This window comes from Formica exsecta, unplaced genomic scaffold (assembly GCF_003651465.1).
Source record: "Formica exsecta isolate Colony F162 unplaced genomic scaffold, ASM365146v1 scaffold17, whole genome shotgun sequence".
Lineage (NCBI taxonomy): Eukaryota > Metazoa > Arthropoda > Insecta > Hymenoptera > Formicidae > Formica > Formica exsecta.
In genome coordinates, this window is record NW_021849015.1 from 482214 (window position 1) to 500611 (window position 18398).

The 18398-nt window shown below is 42.3% G+C and overlaps 1 long non-coding RNA gene across 1 annotated transcript in view; it reads left to right on the top strand.

The window, feature by feature from the left end:
* Positions 1 to 18126, top strand: part of LOC115233282 — a 197378-nt gene extending 179252 nt beyond the window's left edge. Inside the window, exon 3 of the long non-coding RNA XR_003883766.1 lies at positions 17966 to 18126. This is a non-coding gene — a long non-coding RNA (uncharacterized LOC115233282). The remainder of the gene's footprint in view (positions 1 to 17965) is intronic.
* Positions 18127 to 18398: the final 272 nt, after the last annotated feature.

The following is an 18398-nucleotide window of genomic DNA, read 5'->3' on the forward strand; positions in this document are numbered from 1 at the left end:
GGGGGGGGTAAAAAGAAAAGGAAACCTTCCTAATCGAGGGATTCTCGATCAACGTCTCGTGCCGGAAGGGAATCATATTTTCCGCGAGAAAACGACCGCTTCATCTTTTTTCAGCTATCTTCCTTGGGCCGCCGCCACGGCCGCTTCTTCCCTTTCTCTTCCGCGGTATCCATTCCGCTTCCCGTCTCTCAGTTCGAGCGGGAAATCTCCTCGAACGTACAGACGTGTTTTTCCGGCGGTTTTCTTACGGCACATCCTCGCCGGCAGTGGCAGCGATTGTCGTCGGGATCTTACTCGGGATTGATAATGCACAAGACGCAGCCGGTATCCGCCCGTCGATTATCGTCGAGGACAAATCCGTATGGCGGAGAATTCGAGACATTGGTGTGAGTGGATGGTGAGGGGACCGGTCGCGATAGAGAAAAACGCTTGCGGTGGCAGCGAACGGACGGAGACAATCATTTATACGGTCTGGAGGACGAAAGGTTCCTTAGAAGGATGAGCGAGAAATGATATCAAATGGATCCTCGCCGGGGATAATCGATAGATTCTTGGCCCGAGAATAGGCCGGCACTTTCCCGGGGATGTCTGGACATGATGGACTAGTTGGGCTTAATTGCATTGCGGATATCGAAAAATATATAATTTATATATATATATGTTCTCGTTCCATTAGTTCAAAAAGGATTCTGAGATGAATACTCATTATCATTAATATTGGAAGTAATACTTTTTGTATTTTATATACATATATAAAAGATCGTAATAAATAGTTTTGTATAAATTTTTACGATTTTATTAAAAAATCAAGTTGCAATTCAAATCAAGAGAATATTAATCTAATCGAAAATTTTGTCAAGTATCTCTCTTATTATAAACATTCCAATATATTATAAAAAGATATAAGAAGCAGTAAGAATTGTCGAAATGTTTTATAGATACGGCGAGTGCCGGGAAATACTTTCACGGGGATTTGACCCTTATTTTTCAGTTAGTATCTATCCTCGGTTTACTTCCACGTAGATGTGAGCTCGATATTGAAATAAATCGAGATTTTGCACGACCGTGTAGAAATTTTCTCTCCGATGTACTCTGATAATCCCTGGCTCGTGATCAATGCCCAGACACGGCAAAAAATTGCGTTTCGCAATTACGTGGATGTAGCTTCGATCTTTAGTTCGCTCGTGCTCGATGTAAAAAGCGTCTTGGAAGAAACGCGAGTGGGATGAGCACATGTCGTGCGGGCCCGACTGGAAGAAATACACGTCGGCTTCCTGAAGAAAGAGTTGCGCGCGCGCACCAGGAGACGGGGGTGGAAGCGGACGCCGAAGATGCAGAAGTAGAAAGAGTACCGACCTAGCGGATTCTGCGGAGCACGATGACGAGGGAGCCAGGAAGACGCGGGGAGGAAAGGAATCACGAGTGGTCGGGATTAAAAGTTCGCCGAACATCGGCTTGCCCGATCGCCGTGGTCGAGAGCTAATTAATTGCAGAAACGGAAGGAGGGGGGAGAGATAGGGAAGCGTGCGGCTCGCAGGGGGATAGGAAAACGGTGAAGGAAACGGGTACCCGCAGCGAATGCTGAAGTTAGTCAATAGGACTAAGAGCCGCGGTAGTCGGTTTACTTTTTGCGCGGACCTTCGCGACGTTGCCTCTCGTATTCCTCTTGCTTGTCCTACGGATTTCTCTCTCTCTCTCTCTCTCTCTCTTTTCTTCCACCGTTCGTCTTCTCCAAGGAGAACCCACCGCCCCAGACTCTGTGGCTCCGACAATGAAGGACTCGCATTGTCTTCGTGGTTTATCGCTTCCTTCGATTGCCAACTACACGCCGGCGAGTCCACCCGACTCTCATCCTCCTCTCGTGTGTGCTCTCGATGCTTCTTCTTCGACTTTGGCCGACTCGCTCCGCATGCCATCGTTACGTTTCCTGTATAGAACTGTACGGTGATCGTGCGTTCTCGTAATCGCTTCTACGAATTTGGATAGTAACTACGCGCAATCGGAGTCTTTCCGATATTCTATCCGAACGATAAGTACTCGGAACTCTCGCATAATATCCTACTGTGCATTTCTTCCCGGATTGTCCGTCACAGATAAAGATTTGTGAGAAGATTCTCGCAACTGTCATTTTAATATTTAAGATTCAGTTTGATTTACGGTATCTTTTATTGGCAGATGGTTTTTCTAAATTATGCGCGCGATATTAGTTATAATAAAGAGAAGAAACAAAGATTCATAAATTCTAGCGTGTATACAAATGATTTAGAGTTCGTTGATGTTTTGCGTGTTAGTAATGGCTATTCATTCTTCTATACGCTAGTCTGGATGGCAGCCACACACAGCTGGAGACCGGCTTTTCTGACGCAGCGAGTCCCCGTATGTGTGTATTCATCATTTCTAGTAAAAACAGGGATTGATTATACCTTAAATAAAACCAAAAAAGGGCTATGATGTTCTAATATCAGTGCTGCGTTATAATCAAATTATTTTTTGTTATACTAAAATATTACTCTTGAAATTATTTAGATTGCATTTGAGAAACTCGGCTGAGAAAGAAAGCGGACTATTTATGACTGTGGATATGTTTTCAAAAATTCTGCAATCAATCTTTGATAATTTAAAACGGTTATATATAAATAAACGTTGCATTCTAAAAATTTCGTATTAAGATATACATGGCCGCTTTGATACGAAATTAAGTTTCTTAAAATAATCCCAACGCAACCTCTATAATTATCTGACCAGACAGATCTTTCTACCGGAGTTCATCCTACTATTTACATTCGTGATTAGCTTACGAAAGTTGTTCGGCAACCGGATACACAAGACATAACACACTCTTGAACGTCGTTAACAAGAAACTTGGATCCGAAATTATTTTTTTCTCTTTCTTTTCCTTCTCTCGCTCATCGGCCAGCGGCCTAATGAAGCATGTAGGAGGCGGTCTTTCATTTTTTATGAATCCGTCGCGCGGAAGGACCTTTTTTGCGACGCCCGAAGAAGCGCAGCATCATCGTGCGGCCGCGCGATGTAATTTGTATTTTCGGCGTCGTAAACACGTCCGTCTCGCGTATCGCGAGCGTCCCGGCGCGTATTTCAGGCCCCGTATATAAATCCGTTATTCAACACGCCATTAAGTGCTCGACCCGCTGGAAAGGAGGTGGAAGAAGAAGGCCGGTTGGGGAGAGGGAGGGCCGCAAGAGAGCGAGGGCCGCAGTCGTAAATCGCAATTACGAAGCGGTGCGCTTGAGAATTTGTCGCGCGGGATCTAAGCGTTTCTGAGAGAGCGTGCGAGCAGCGCACGCGATCGCGGCGCGTTGCACGTCCTGGACCACCGTCGCGTCGAGAGTACAGTGCGCGCCGTCTTTGGTCTCTGATTAAAATGGTGAACGTGCTTCACAGTTATATTTATATATCTTGGAGTTGGAACACTCCGGAGTGTTCTTGACACGTAAATCTTGTAAAATCCGCTTTCCGTGTCTCATTCAACATTAATTCAATCACATTTTAAATTTCGACATTAATAGTTTTCTCTAAGAAAAAGAGAAAATGAAAAATTATACACAATATATAATATAAATCAGTAATGTAAATGTGATAATGTGGAATTAATTAGATCAATATTTGTAAAGCGCATTGCAATGAAAATAGCATCGAAGGATTGTACAAATTTAAGTTCATTATAGATTGTAAGTCGTTTACGCCGATGACTGTGCGGCTGCATGTCGCGAGATAATTTGAAAGGAGACGAGGATGTCTCTACTCGTTCTTCTCTCCACTATCGTCGCTGCCTGCCAGACGGACCCGGAGCCAGCGCGAAATCAATTACGCATAGCACGAGATACGAAGCCGACGGGCAATGACAAATATCCCTTTAGTGCACGTGCCATCATGCGCTACGGCTGCGATCGGTTAAGCTGGATTATGCTCTCCCGTCAGCGCGTAAGACGCGAAGAGAGGACGGGCGGCGCGAATGGCAGGCAGACAGTTCTCCCTCGCAATCTTTCATTTCGCTCGTCTGGAGACACTTTCCTTGTAGGTACAAGACTTCGGATCAAAGAAGACTTCAAATATCCGCATTTGAAGTCGTAATAGATGTAGTGAACGTCCTTGTAAGAGTGACTTCGTTTTTCGCTTTTATTCCCGTGTTATTACTTCGCTTTCTCGCCCGTAATACGAATCAAACATAATTTGCGGATCTTGTCTCGACCTTAATGCCATTTTATATTTATTGATTTCTGGGGGACATTACCTTCGAAAAAAAAGCACAAAAAATTTTGTGTCAGAAATCTAATTTACGAATCAATGACTTTTAACTTGACGTACGGTTGATTAACACTCGCCTCTTTTATGCGTCCAGTTTATCGAGAATCCATCTAAACTATTTGCCAACGATCCTTCGGAGCCTCTCGATAAACATTTCAATTAGAAACGTATTAGGCCCCGGCACGCGAGAGCCACCCACGTGGAAGGATCCGCTCCCCCTCCCCCCGGGGGCAGTTCGCGGACCAGTGCCTGTGTATTTTCGTGCCGTCTTTCGTACAAAGAAAAGAAGAGCACGATGAGAGATCGGGAAGACGCTGAGAGACCACCCGCGAGTCAGCTTCCAGAATCGATAAGCTGGAGGAGACTGGAAGACCCTCGGCTTCGTCGAATCCACCAAGTTTGCCGGTCCATCCGTCTTTCCTTGTGATCTTTCTCTCTCATCTCCCTTGCTATCCTTCTCGCCGGCACCGCGCTTCTCTTCTCGCGACCATTATCCTTTGCCCCCGACGGCTTTAGAAATCACAAGGAGCACGTGCCGACGTAAATCGTAATCCTTACGTGAGAAGAATCATCGTCCGCACACGTTGAAGACCCGCTTGATTCGGACGTGTCGCGACCTCGTGGCATAAATTAGCGCTTGTTAAAAAATTATTTCGCGGGACGCGGCGCGCGAAATTACTGCTGTTATAAGTGTCGAGAAAATATTAGAATTTATTATCATGGAAAATGCGATGCATCCTTGTAAATTGTATTAATGTAAGCGCTTCTACTAAACGTATATTGCTATCCGTACCAAGTATTTCCTGTTATCCTGTTACGAATTTATATTTTACGATTGTAACGTTAAATACATTTAACTTCTGTACAAGCAATTTCAAGCATAAATATTATTAATTTGACGTTAGTATATAAATGCCTATTTTACTTGGCAACACTTGGGATACTCGACATTGCTCGAAGGCGAAGCATAGCTTGGTTGATTCTATTTTAGCATAACTGGTTTATACTTAGACTCTCATAGGTTACTACATATCTCGAAGAGCTCCCTCGTAGTTACGAGTTTGAGCGAACTTCGTGGTCTTAGGTACTTCCAATGTATTCTGGATGACGTAGAACTCGTTGAGGTCGTTGATACTAGGGAGAGATATCGGGGCGACACGCTTGAGCGGTCGTATTGTGACAACCACCCAGTGAAGACTGAGAGAGATAGAAGGGATGAATGTAAAGATAAGGATTGTAAAGATCGACTGATTTTCACAGGAAGTTTTAAAAGTCAGCGATTTTGTCATGACAAAGATGCATTAATTTTTTTCCATTACTTATAAATGAAAAGATCATATATTTGTTTCTTTTAGATTTTAACGCGTGAAACAAGAATTGTCGAACAAAGTAGCTTTCATGCAAATTACTTTAGATATAATAAAAAATTGTATGGATTATTTTTTACTTTTTTATTTTTTTTTGCATTTTTTACTTTTTTGAATAATAAGCTATGAAATAAAGTAGTTTTTTATACATTGCGTATTTTTACGAATTTTTTTTTTGTTTCTTAAAATAAGGAAACTATTTTTATTACACTGTTCTGTATCAACACACACACGATATATTATATATATATATATATATACATATACCTATTTTTATATAAGAGATATTGCGAAATATTCAGAAATATGAAATTTCACATCCGATAATAAAGAGACTTGAATGCAAATAGAGCTCGCGGATATTTGAGCAATCGCAAGAAAGAGCTCTCTCGCGGATATCTCTTCTTAGAATTCATTTCGCGCCGCTCGACCAGTTCGATGCGGTTCTTTTCTTAGATTTCGCCGATTCAAATAATTCATATATTGCGATTATACCGGTGCTCCGCCGTGCACAGCAAAAGTCGTAAAATGATACGTTTGCCTGGGGACGAATATATATTTCGAATTCTCGCGCACGTTTATGATCCCGGGAGAAAGTCGTGAGCCGAAAAGAAAGACGGTACAAAAGTGAGGGTGGTGACTCGCTTACAAGGAGAGGGAAGTCAAAGGGAAGGTAAACCGGGGGACATTCGTGTGCGCGTAACCGACAACGTCCAAGTCGCGCGGTTAAAGCTGCTGACTCCTATCGATCGCACCATTTGATATTCCGCGTTGAAACTCGGTTAAATATTTGACATACCGAGAATGAGGGTGGTTCGTAATATGTACTGAGCAAACGACGGTTCGGCCTGGTAATCTGCAGCGTCAATGTAATATCCACGGAGATTCGGCTTGACATGGAGTTACCGCGGCATCAAAGTTTTCAAAAGCCACGCCAACAATACGCCGAGCACGCTTATCAATAATTCGATAATTTATACACGATATATGTTTGATCGTTACAAGTCGCGTGTAAATGTGTGTAGAGGCTTTCTGTTTACAAATTGACAAATTCCAATTCTGCACGTTGAATTAAAATACAATTCGGCAATTAAGCGTTTAAAAAATTCAATCACGTCGCTTTGCGATTAAGAAGAGTCACGAGTCAAGTATTGCACACGCGTTAAAAGTTTAACTTGTTTTTACACAGATTATATTTCTTGGTAACACTTCCAGATGCGGTCGGGATCTTCGCTTGAGATATATTTAGAAGCGTGAAATATGTACGGTTCACGAGCAATGCAATATACTGCGGGAATATACCACTAACCGTGTATTTCAGTCTGCGAAGACGACGCTTTACAGTGACACCGCCGTATGAATTAACAAACACCCTCCGCAACGTCGCGAGCTCACAAGAAGTTAAGTGCGACGGTAGCGATATGCCGGTGTAATCCCCTTCACACGCACCATAATTCCCGTTTACGTCCTTTTCCGGGCGTATACGTCTTAGTTATGTCAGTCTCTGTCTTTTGCATCCGGTAATGTCATGAAAAAATAACGGTATCTTGCGGAATCGAACATAATTATAATGCAAATAACAGATATATTCGCGTGAAGAATATATTTATTCTTATAAAAAATAAGAATAAATATAAGAAAGAGATGTAATATATATATTATTACAAATTACACATGTGTGAGAGACTAGCATTTATGTATTTTTATACTGGATTTTACCTCAAGTTTTTTTTTTTAAGTGAAGATTGCTTTTTTATATAAACCAAGTTCGTGTTGATTAAATAAATTATGTATGATAAATTATTCTATGTGAAATTGTATTATCCAAGTTAAAATAGAATTCTGGTATATTCGTTTCGCATTCAATAGTAGGAAAATGTGAGATTAAAATTCGAGAGTGACAAGTACCCGCAATGAATACTGCTGTGCCCCGATCGCCTCTTCAGGTGTGCACGAGGATGTACAAATATTTGCTGAATCTTCCCGCTATTTATTTATCTGACCTGGGTTGAGGGATTGTGCGCGGATGGCATCGCACACTATATGTCTTTCTCAGAGAAAATGAGAGAGAGAAGGAGAGATACAGTCACTATATTGGCGGAATATTATTTATACAATTGCTCGGGCAATTTTAGAAACAATACAGATTTATTTCTTCATTAGTACGCATTACTTTCTGTAAAGTATGATAAAAAAAGTCTTTGTATTCCTTATGAGAATTGGCATCAAAGATGATGCAGTCAGAATTAATTCAGACATTTGATTGAGCTCTTTGCTTCATCGTTTAAATATTATTTCATCTTCGCCATTTATTTTGAGAAAGCTTTTATTATGCAACAGATTCTTGTTCTGTCCAATTATCGTTCTAGCAAAGTGACATTAATTTCTTTCAGCATGTATAAAATATAACAGCCGCGTGACACGGAATCGATTTAAGCAGAGTGAGATAAAATTACTTATGTTAGTGTTCCTTCTTTATCAATCATCTATGAAATGAATGAATTTGTGAAAGTAATATAGTAGCAGTAAAATATTTAAAGAAGAATTTCAACTATATAATTTTTCTTTCTCTAAAAAGAATATTATTAATCAAAATATATTTCTTAAAAATATAATTCTTTAATTTAATTATAATTTTTATTTTTTATTTGCATGGTAACAACATGCAGTTATATCCTAAAAATAATAACTAGGAAAGTATATGCACATCGATGTAAGAATGTCCGTATTACCACACGTCTTGAAGAAGAAAAGTATTATTATAGTGTATTTTTTAAGTAAATACATTTCACTTTGAGGGGTCGTAATTTTTCCAGGCAATATTTAACTCTGCATTTTCCGCATTGTGGGTATTAACCTTACCGGCTAAAACATCTACTGGATAGCTCGGTTTGGCGCCCAAGGCGAATCCGGATTACCCTCGTGTCGCGCTTTCGGAGCGAACTCGTGCGAGCGTAGTAATGGTCGGCGCGCGAGGGGATGGCACGACAGGCAGCAAAACGCCTGTACTACGACCACGCTATGATCTCTGTTGTAAAATTTCCCGTTTCCCCTCGACGTTCGTTACATCATGCAGCTGCAAACCACCGCGACACGGCTTACGGCAGCCGCTAGACAAGTATTTGATCACGAACAGCGGCGGGCCCTCTAATGAAGACCCACCGCCCCATTGTCGTCGCGGTATCTCCATTATTTTTGCGCCGTTATTAAAAATCCACCGTCGACTGCGGGAGCGGGACAAAGAATTCGACAGGCATTGTCCCCTCGTCGTCCGCGCTTTTTGTTCATCATGCTAAATGTCAATGAAACTCGCCATTTCTCCTTCTACGCCGCTCTATCTTCGCTCCTCTATCTATTGCAAGGAAGCGAAAGGGAGCAAGAGAATCGTTCTGATCGGTGATTCTTCGCTTTCGTTGTTCTTGTCGTCGGCTTCGTTCTGCAGAAGCGTGGGGAACGGCCCGGGTTTATGTTTCGTCGGGAGAAATCAATCGTATGGTAGTAGGCCATGAAAGGAGGGGGGAGGGGAGAGAGTTGTCGCAACCCTCGCAGTCTCTCCATCCACGTCGTGACACCGATTTTTCCAACTATTCGCAAACCTCCTGTGCTGGGGTCACGATAAAATGGAATTGTTGAAGCAGGAAATATTTGCCAGGATGCCGACGCGACGTTTCTATATCGGTTGGATTGCATTTCCGTCGCGGTTGTCCCCAAGGTCCAAAATCATTAGATCGTTGGTAAACAATCATCGAAATCCATCTTTAAAGTCAAACTAGTGCTTATCTTAATGTACAATGACAATATTTATGGAGATAACTTGTTCTACATTTTTAGAAAATTAAAATAATAATTTTACACTGTTTCCGTTAGAGCTTCATGTATGATTAAATTATAATCTGGATAATGAATAGATGCGCGTTATCTAATATAGCGCGCGATAATTAGTTTTCTCGCGTCGTTAACATGAGATTAGTCTACATTAGTGTACATTTAATACAATTTATAGTCGATATTTAATACAATTTATAGTTAAATTGCATTAATTTTACCAATGGGCCGAAATTTTATCCGCGGGAAAATTACATACACACACATAGAGAGAGAGAGAGAGAGAGAGAGAGAGAGAGAGAGAGAGAGAGAGAGAGAGGGAGAGAGAGAGAGAGAAAGTCCGATAAATTTGGCATGAAATTTCAAACTGCCTCTAAAACGATTACGTGGTTCGCCCTCCAGGAGCCTGTCCAAATTTTGAAGCACGACCGGTCGCTCGGACCGTACGTCACATTTGATAAAGATCTGAAGCCGATCGATTCTGATGGATGCGAGACCGTGCACTGCCATGCAATCGCCGGCCTGTGAGTGACTTTTGTTCGGAAAAAAGGATGTCGCGGTCATGGAGGATTATTAAATCGGGCAGCGTTATCGTATCAGAGAGAGAGAGAGAGAGAGAGAGAGAGAGAGAGAGAGAGAAAGGAAAGGAGAGAGCGATAGATTCGTGTAGGTCGAGCAGCCAGGATGGACGAGATGAGGGATAGAAGGCGGCGCGAAACGAAAACGAGCGACAGGCAGGAAACGAAGGATAGGACGAGGCAGATAAAGAGAGACATGGGCAGACAAGAGGTAGGAGGCGAGAGATAGAAGCGGCCGGCAGGATTGCTCTATGGGGTGGTTTCGGGGCATGGATACCCAGTCTCTACGGCCGCGGTAATGGTTATAGCACCATCGCGTGCAATCCCATTAGCACCGATGCAATTTACCCGATCTATCACACCCTATTAAGCGGTGCGCTTTCCACCCCCGCGGGCGGGCGCTCGATCGCTTAACGCTCGTTTTAATCGAGTTTGCGCAACCGTGCCTGCGTCCAGGCTCCTCTTGCCAGATCGGGGCGGACAATGTTTTTCGAGTCGCGCGAAACCCGCTGCCGATGTCGATTTGTGCGCGAATGCGAGCGACCGAAGATAAAAGTAGTCAGCGAAACTGAAGGCTTTCCGATAATTGAACGACGGCCGAGAGATAGAGTTATTACTTGGACGCGGGTACACCCGGTATCTCGTTGTTACACTGCACTTTCAGTTCTATATTCCAATTGTAACGAAGCAACAAAGATGATCATCTGCGGAGGATCTTTGTCTCACGACGACCGGAGGATCGTAGATGCCTCGGTTAACCGCTGCGGAATTTGATCTGCTAATGTACAATGCAACCGTGCTATTGGTGTAAGCGTTATCGCGAGAGCACTCGAGGGACGTACTCGCAATTATGGGATGGAAGCGCGTCGATATATGGAATCATGCGGCTAGGAAGCTCTTGAGTGGGCTTCGAGGAGTTTATTGTTGAATGATATCAAATTGATCGATTTCTAGAATATATAAATATATATAATGCTAGAGATACTATTAATGCGTAAATATTAAAAGTAACTTGCGTTACATCAAAGCATAAGTCTAAATAATATCTAAAAACAATTAGACAAGCATCGCAATATTTCTCTGATAATACAACAGTTCGAGGATAAATTTCGAAAAGTTGGAAAGAATGTTATTCGAAAAACAGTCTCCTTTGCTATTTCGTATCACCAGCTGCTGAAATGGAGAAGGTATGCGTAGGCTCTCTCGGATGTCAGGGGTGCGGGAGATATAACAGAGGAAGGGGAACGTAGCTCGAGACTTCTCTTCGTAAGGATTGTAACGTCAGCTGGGTTCTGAGTGAGTTGCGACGATTCCGGCACAGGTTGGTGCCGTCGATTTCGACGAAACTATGAGCCAGCTGTCGCTACCCTCAAAGCACGGCTTTCCGTTTTATTCTCAAGTTCTCGCGACATTCACCATCCGCTTCTTAGTTCGCCTCCTTGCCCTCGTCGAGGCGCCGGCTTGAAAGGGACGTGATCGGTATCTATCATAAACGCGCCGTACTTTGAAACCAGATGAAAACAGTTACGCGGAAGCATTCTCGATATATCCTGATTAAAAAGTTGGCTGAAAAAGTTTGACAGATCTATTCGTGTCTAATTCCCTTGTAAATATTTTACTTAATTATTGCTGTATAAAAAATAGTATTATATCATTATATTATAAAAAAAATATAAGACACACACATATGTAGATATATGTTTTCAGTTACAAAGAACATTTCGAAATTGTACTTGTATATTACGCACAAGTCTCGTTTTACATGGCAGGAACAGCTGTCGGAACTTTCATCTTACAAATACTACCCACTCGGGAGATCATCCCTTTACGAGACCTTTTCCGGAAAGACGGCGAGGCGACGCACGTAGCCGGAATACGAATGTTCGTCCAATGCCGAGATTCGACAAATCTGTGCACGAGAGCGGGCGTTTGCGCGTCCACTTAAATCGAGACACGGGAATCTGTTACTACAGCGCGTGCACTTCGGATCAGGTATTTTCGGTTTCGTCGAAGGGATGGCGGAACGGGACGGGGCGTTGGAGACGGGAAGCCGGGGGTGAGGGGAGCTTGCTGATCCACGGGATCCCGAGAGCATCGACGACGCCTGTAATCATCTCGTTACAGCGGCATTGTGCGGATAGAAGCTGCACGGATATGTCGCACTCCCGTAAAACCTCGTCCCCTTCCGCTTTTCCTCCCCCTCCGGCTGAAGCATCGTGTCGATGATTACATGGAGCGCGCGGATTGAGCCCGCGGTGTATGGCGTTCTAATCAGTTGCTGCATTGTGAAATGCAAAATTACAGGAGACGAGGATAGCGCGGCGACGATGGCGGACGATGTCGACACCCGGCACGATAGAGAACTCAAGCTTAATTAGTGTTTGAATAATGAGTTCTTCTCGTCTCTCGATATATATAATTTTCGATCTGCGAATGCATAGAATATCTAATTGCGCTGTTCAAACGGTTTATATGTATATCGGCGTACACAGATGTGATATAAAATGAGGTTGACTTTTTCCAAAGCGAGCTTATGAATGACGATTTATTCTTTTTTATTTCCTTGTTGTATCTTAGTCTAATTTAAAGTTTGATAATATGATATTTTCGGGAGCAGTTAATCACTCTTAAATCATTTGCGTCGCTTAGCATTATAAATGATCTCATTAATATTGATATTCACGTATCTCGTACCGTAATTAGTGCGTTAGTCCAGTTCTTATGCACGGTATTTATGCAATTGGGTACCGTTTAAGCGCTTAATCTCCGTATTCGAATCTCGGGGGGACGATGGAGCGCGATTGAAATAAAAGAGTAGGTGTTCTCCCTACAACCGAGCGCGATCGGTAGCGCGGAGAGTCTATCTCCCAACAATCAAGCCCAACTCCATTCTTCCCGACGAGGGTAAAACGATCGGCGAATGGAAGGAAGCGCGTAACGATACTTGGAGCTTTGGCGGTCTATCGGTGCGACCGGTGCGTAAGCTATGCTATTAAGGGCGGCAAGTGGGTGCATCTGTCTGGGCAAACCTGGGCTTAGTTCCAAAATCCTACTGCAAATAGAGATTCTGGTTACTCAGAATGGTAGCTCCAACCCCTTACTCTCTCTCTCTCTCTCTCTCTCTCTCTCTCTCTCTCTCTCTCTTTCTTCCGTCCACTTCTCTTGCAGGATATTCACTGCCGAACTGGCATCGGGAACCGTTCAATGTGTAAGACCGATATACCCGGGCCTTAGCTAGCAATATTACTTCGAGTGCTGGAAGTAAACGCTTATATTTCGAGGCGTCCCGTTCGAATCGCCATGATGTGGCGGAAGGGAAACCGGATCTGCGAGTCGCGGATTATTCCGTGAACGTCGCCGCTCGCCTCCATTTATATATTGGTCGACGATGGTCGATGGTAGTAAACCGATAGCGTTAAGAAGCAGTAGATTGCACAAACCGATTCCCGGACGCGAAATTCGCCGAGGCGCTCGCTCGTCGCAACGGCGGTTCTCTCTCGAGATAATGTCCGCTGAGTAATGCGCGCCGGCGGTAACGGCGAGCAAAGTGCTGATAAAATATATACATCTGTAAGGCAACTGACTGAGCGTCCTTTTAACAGAATCCTTGTTCCATTACGCGATCGCGATCCTGCGAAACGAATTGTCCGCCATTAATGAAAAAGCGTGAAAGCTCTCGCGAGAATATCGCGCGATGGCTTCTTAAAATGCGTTGAGATTTCATCGAGCAGAGGCGGATACAACTAGGGTTGCCACCCGTACTTTAAAATAAAGTATTGTACATTATTTTGGACGTACATACTTTATATTTTGTAAAGCAATAAAGTGCGCTAAAATACTTTGTTTTACGAATACTAAGTTTTCATTAATACGTTCACGGCGGATGTCATCGTGTCACGTATATGTGATTTATTATTATGAGCGCATTCCGTTTCACGCATTGAGCGCATAGATCGCCTGGAAATCTATAGTTCACGTAACATATATTAGAGGAACAAAGCTTCTCTGAATTTAATTAAAAATGAGTTGTTGATATATTTAAATTTAAATATCGGTTGTAAAGACGCTGTAGAAGTCTATAAAAAAGACAAACTCTTATTAGATATTGCTAAAAGTAATAAATATATGTATGGAAAAATAAATAATATAAAAAATATATGTACTTTTTTTTTATTTAACGTACTTTTTTTTTCGTTCTCAAAAGCGTTACATACGTTATTTGTTTAAAAAAAAAGTGGCAATCCTAGATACAACATATACTTCTTATCTCTCTCTCTCTCTCTCTCTCTCTCTCTCTGTTACTGCAGATTATACGCTTATCAGAAACACTGGTGTAAAATTGTGATGATAATTTTATCCTTGACGTGCATTCCGCGATAGTACACTTTCGTTATTTTTTTAGTTAATCATTTTATTGCATTTCGATGTATCTTTTACAACAGCAAAGTAGATATTACATCGAGCAAAATTGACATCGTTCCTTATCATTAATATTGCTGTACTGCTTATCACGAACGTTTCAGCAAAAAACTCTTGCATGTTTGCATAATTCTATAATTTTATTTATCTTGATTTGAATATAATTATTTTATTTTATGACATTTATGATACTTATACGAAATTGCACAATATCTGATACGAATTTATAATCATATGATAAATTATTTTAACTCACTTCGCGCTGTGTGTGTATGTGTGTAAATTTGAGGATCACAACGAAATCAACGAAATCTTAAGTAAAATTGATGCGACGTTATGGGATAAAGAAACATTAAGCTCACGTGTTTCGATGTCTAAAGCGATTTTCTCCCTACTACGCAGGAAGGGTCGAATGCAAAGATGTTATTCTTCTTCTTTAACTCATACATATTTTTTCGCTGAAACGTTCCCTCCACGCTTTTACCACGAATTACAAATCATCTTGCACGATAATGCCAGGGGACTCCCCCTGCTCTTAGAAAACTCCAAGACTTGCGGAATCTCAAGTGAAATATACAACCGCCTTATTCTCTAACGGATTTCTCGTTATATTTTTTTGTTACGTTTAAGTAAATAGATTTCTTTTCATATTTAAATAAAAATTACTTGCACAACTTCAAAGTATTTCATGAAAACGATGAGAGAGAGATCTTGTACATTTATTCTTTCTCTACGAAAAAAGTACACAATTTGACACAAATTCTATTGCCAGAATATTCTCATCGAGAATTCAGCTTAACTTCTATCGCTCTACAGCGATCACGTACAATACACGCGTATAAATCAGTTGGAGAACTCTATCTCGAACTTGGAAATCGCGTCATTAGGGTTCATTGGTGGTAGGTGAGATCGTCGTTAAACCCATTGACGATAAGTACAGATGCTTCGAGATCTCGTAGATTCCGCTTCCTCCACCTTTTCTACTCCGCCTTCCCGCTCCATGTTTGCGTCTCTCTCTCTCTCTCTCTATCTCTCTCTTTCTCTTTCTCTCTCCGCCCTGTTCTCCGTTTCTCTTTTCCGCGAGTTTAATTAGGCTCCGCTTCGAGATATCGCAGGATCAGCAGCTCGTTAGCATGTTTTAATTGGCGGCTGTCAGAGAGATCCCTCCTTACGATAAGCGTCTTCTCTAACCAGTCTACTGTTCGGTGTGACAAGACTCTACATATACTTGGATACTACTTACTCGCGAAGACATTGCGATCGAAAGGAGGGGACAGGGCGGGACGAGACGACGAAGGTTTGGTAAGAGGTGAGCTTAGAAAGAATCGTACATGATTTTTTATCGCTTAATTCCGTCCGTAAATGTGATCCGGAGTAGACCGATCGAGATTCGCTTTATACGTTTGTGTGTTCATGGTGATGACCAATCTGGATAGAGACGTGACCGGTAGTAAGATTAACAAGGTATCTCGGTCTGATTGTCAGTATTGATCCCGTTGGCCCTTCAGCGCCAACATGTAGTTTTTAACGAGCTTATTCGTAATGATTTTTAACTATGTATGTGTTTCCACGAGCAATTTATTTAACTGATTGTGAAATAATTTTCTTTTTATTTTCTTCCGCAATCAACACTAAAGCATCCGTTTTTCACAATTTTTCTCGTGAGCATATCGCAACACATTACTTAAAACGCTTTTTTAAATTCTGGTGTACAATTCATGTACAGAAAAATTTAGGAAGAAAAATTAAAAAAATATATTCTTAAGGTGCATCCGACTTACACAATATTAAAGAACTTTATTACCATGTGTTTTTTGTCATTTGATTACGAAAAATGGTTCCTATTTTTTGATACGACGAATGATATATTTCCCTGAAATACTAAACGCTCTTACATTTTCTCGGATCTATGCATTTGTGACACGTTCTTCGTATTCGGGGCGCGCCGCGCGTTGTCGGATAACGTTATACCTCTCACGTTTCCCACGAACGAAAGAATTATCGAGCGATAGATTTATCGCCCCGCGCGTTCCATTCTCTGTTCCGCCGCCTCCATTCACGCATCGCAAACACACGAATCGCGTAATCATCGTAATTTTGTTCCATATCACTTGGGTCGTGCGCGCCGACGATTTGATCGTCGCGTGATTGATTCCCATAAATATGCATTCGTGCCTCTTTCGCTGCCCGAAAGTAACGCTTTTAGTCCGCGTTCGCCCCGCCGACGCACAATCCATCCCTTTCCCTAACCACAGTACCACTCTATGAACGGGCACCAAGTTTCGCGGATATTTCACACGACGCGGGACCGTGTTCGCGATCCCCGTGTCGTGCATTCCAGGGTCGGCGCGCATCCGGCCTTAAGCCCCGGTACGTGACGAGGAGTATTTGCGGGCGCGTTACCAGCTCCCCGCGCGTGATCAGATTACGCGTAGCCGCGTAAAGGCTTTGCCAGTCCGAGAATGCGACGATTGGCGTACGTGAAAGCGTTTACGCGAACGTTAATCGACTAATTAGCGATGCGTTCCGCCGGAACCTTATCCGGCGCGACGGTTTTTTTTTCCTTTTTTTTTATATACTTGTCCCCCTGTAACATATCGTCGTTTGTAGCGGCGAAAGCACTGCGTAGCGTAAGCATAGCTAATTGGCAAGTCAGTGATAAACTTTAGTCAAATTGTTCACGAGTTTTCGAATCGCCATAAATTCAGGGAGTTTAATTGGACGCCCTATTCAGGAGATTTTACTGGGGATTCGTAATAATCCAATTCTATACATTCGGTTTAAATGATTGCTTTTGTTTCGAAAACCGTTGTCCTTAAATTTTTATCGTTTTACGTTTATTAATGTTGTATATGTTTTGAAAAAATGCAATCGCAGAATTTACGAGATTTCTCTGGAGAGATTTTATTATGTATACAATTCTAGCTGAATGTTTAGCCGGTTATAAAGGAATCGGTGCTGTGGCTCGTCGTCGCGGTACTTTATTAGCGTAGAATCATAAAGTAAAATACGTCTAGATGAAACATCGCTGACCTGCTTTCGTTATTTGGACCACAGATGCTGCAATACATCCTCTCATGCATATTCCATTGCGTTATGGAAATGTCGCGTTAACTCGTACTAATCTTTTACATTGCGCTTCGCCGTTACAATAGAACACTTGTTACACAGACACCGCTTATGCATATGTCACGAGGCCATATTATAGCGCGCGCCCGTATTATTGCATTATCCATTTTGTAAAGTTCGTACCGCCGTCGCTGTTTCCCGAGAGTTCATGAAAAATTTAGGATTTTAGTGGATAACAACTAAATGATTCTTTGTTGAGAGAGAGAGATATAGAGATTAATATTTATTAATCATAATTGTACTTCTTTCCCGACTAATTATATTATGTCAGAGACACGCAAGGGAGTCTTTTTTACGAGAATCAAAATTGAAATTCGCGTTGGAACGGTATGCACTTTTCGTTTCCCGACTACAGTATCATCCGTATTATGTCCCAAGCAGATGCACACGTCCCGAAAGAAGGAGAGACATAGAGAGGAAGAAGGGAACGGAACCCCACTACGTATGCAAATCCGACTCCGCCCTGAATAAAATATTAACCGACCAATCGAATGTGGTGGTGGGAGGAAAGGAGAGAGGAAGTAGACGGACGCGAGTCTCCCTTCATGTATGTGAGTGTCGTTTTTTTTTCTCTCCGAGAATACACTTTCTTTTTTCGTTACTTTCTGCGTAGGCATTGCCTCCATATGTATACATACGCAAATGTATGCGCGCACACGCATCGCTTGCGCGGGTAGTAAAGATCCTCTCACGATGGGGGCCTCCTCTCTCTAACTCTTCCTCTACACCGTGTGCTCTACATCTCCTCTCTCGCTTGCCACGTGTTCCCCGAGGTCCCTTTAAATCGAAGACCTCGTTATCTCAGACCGAACGG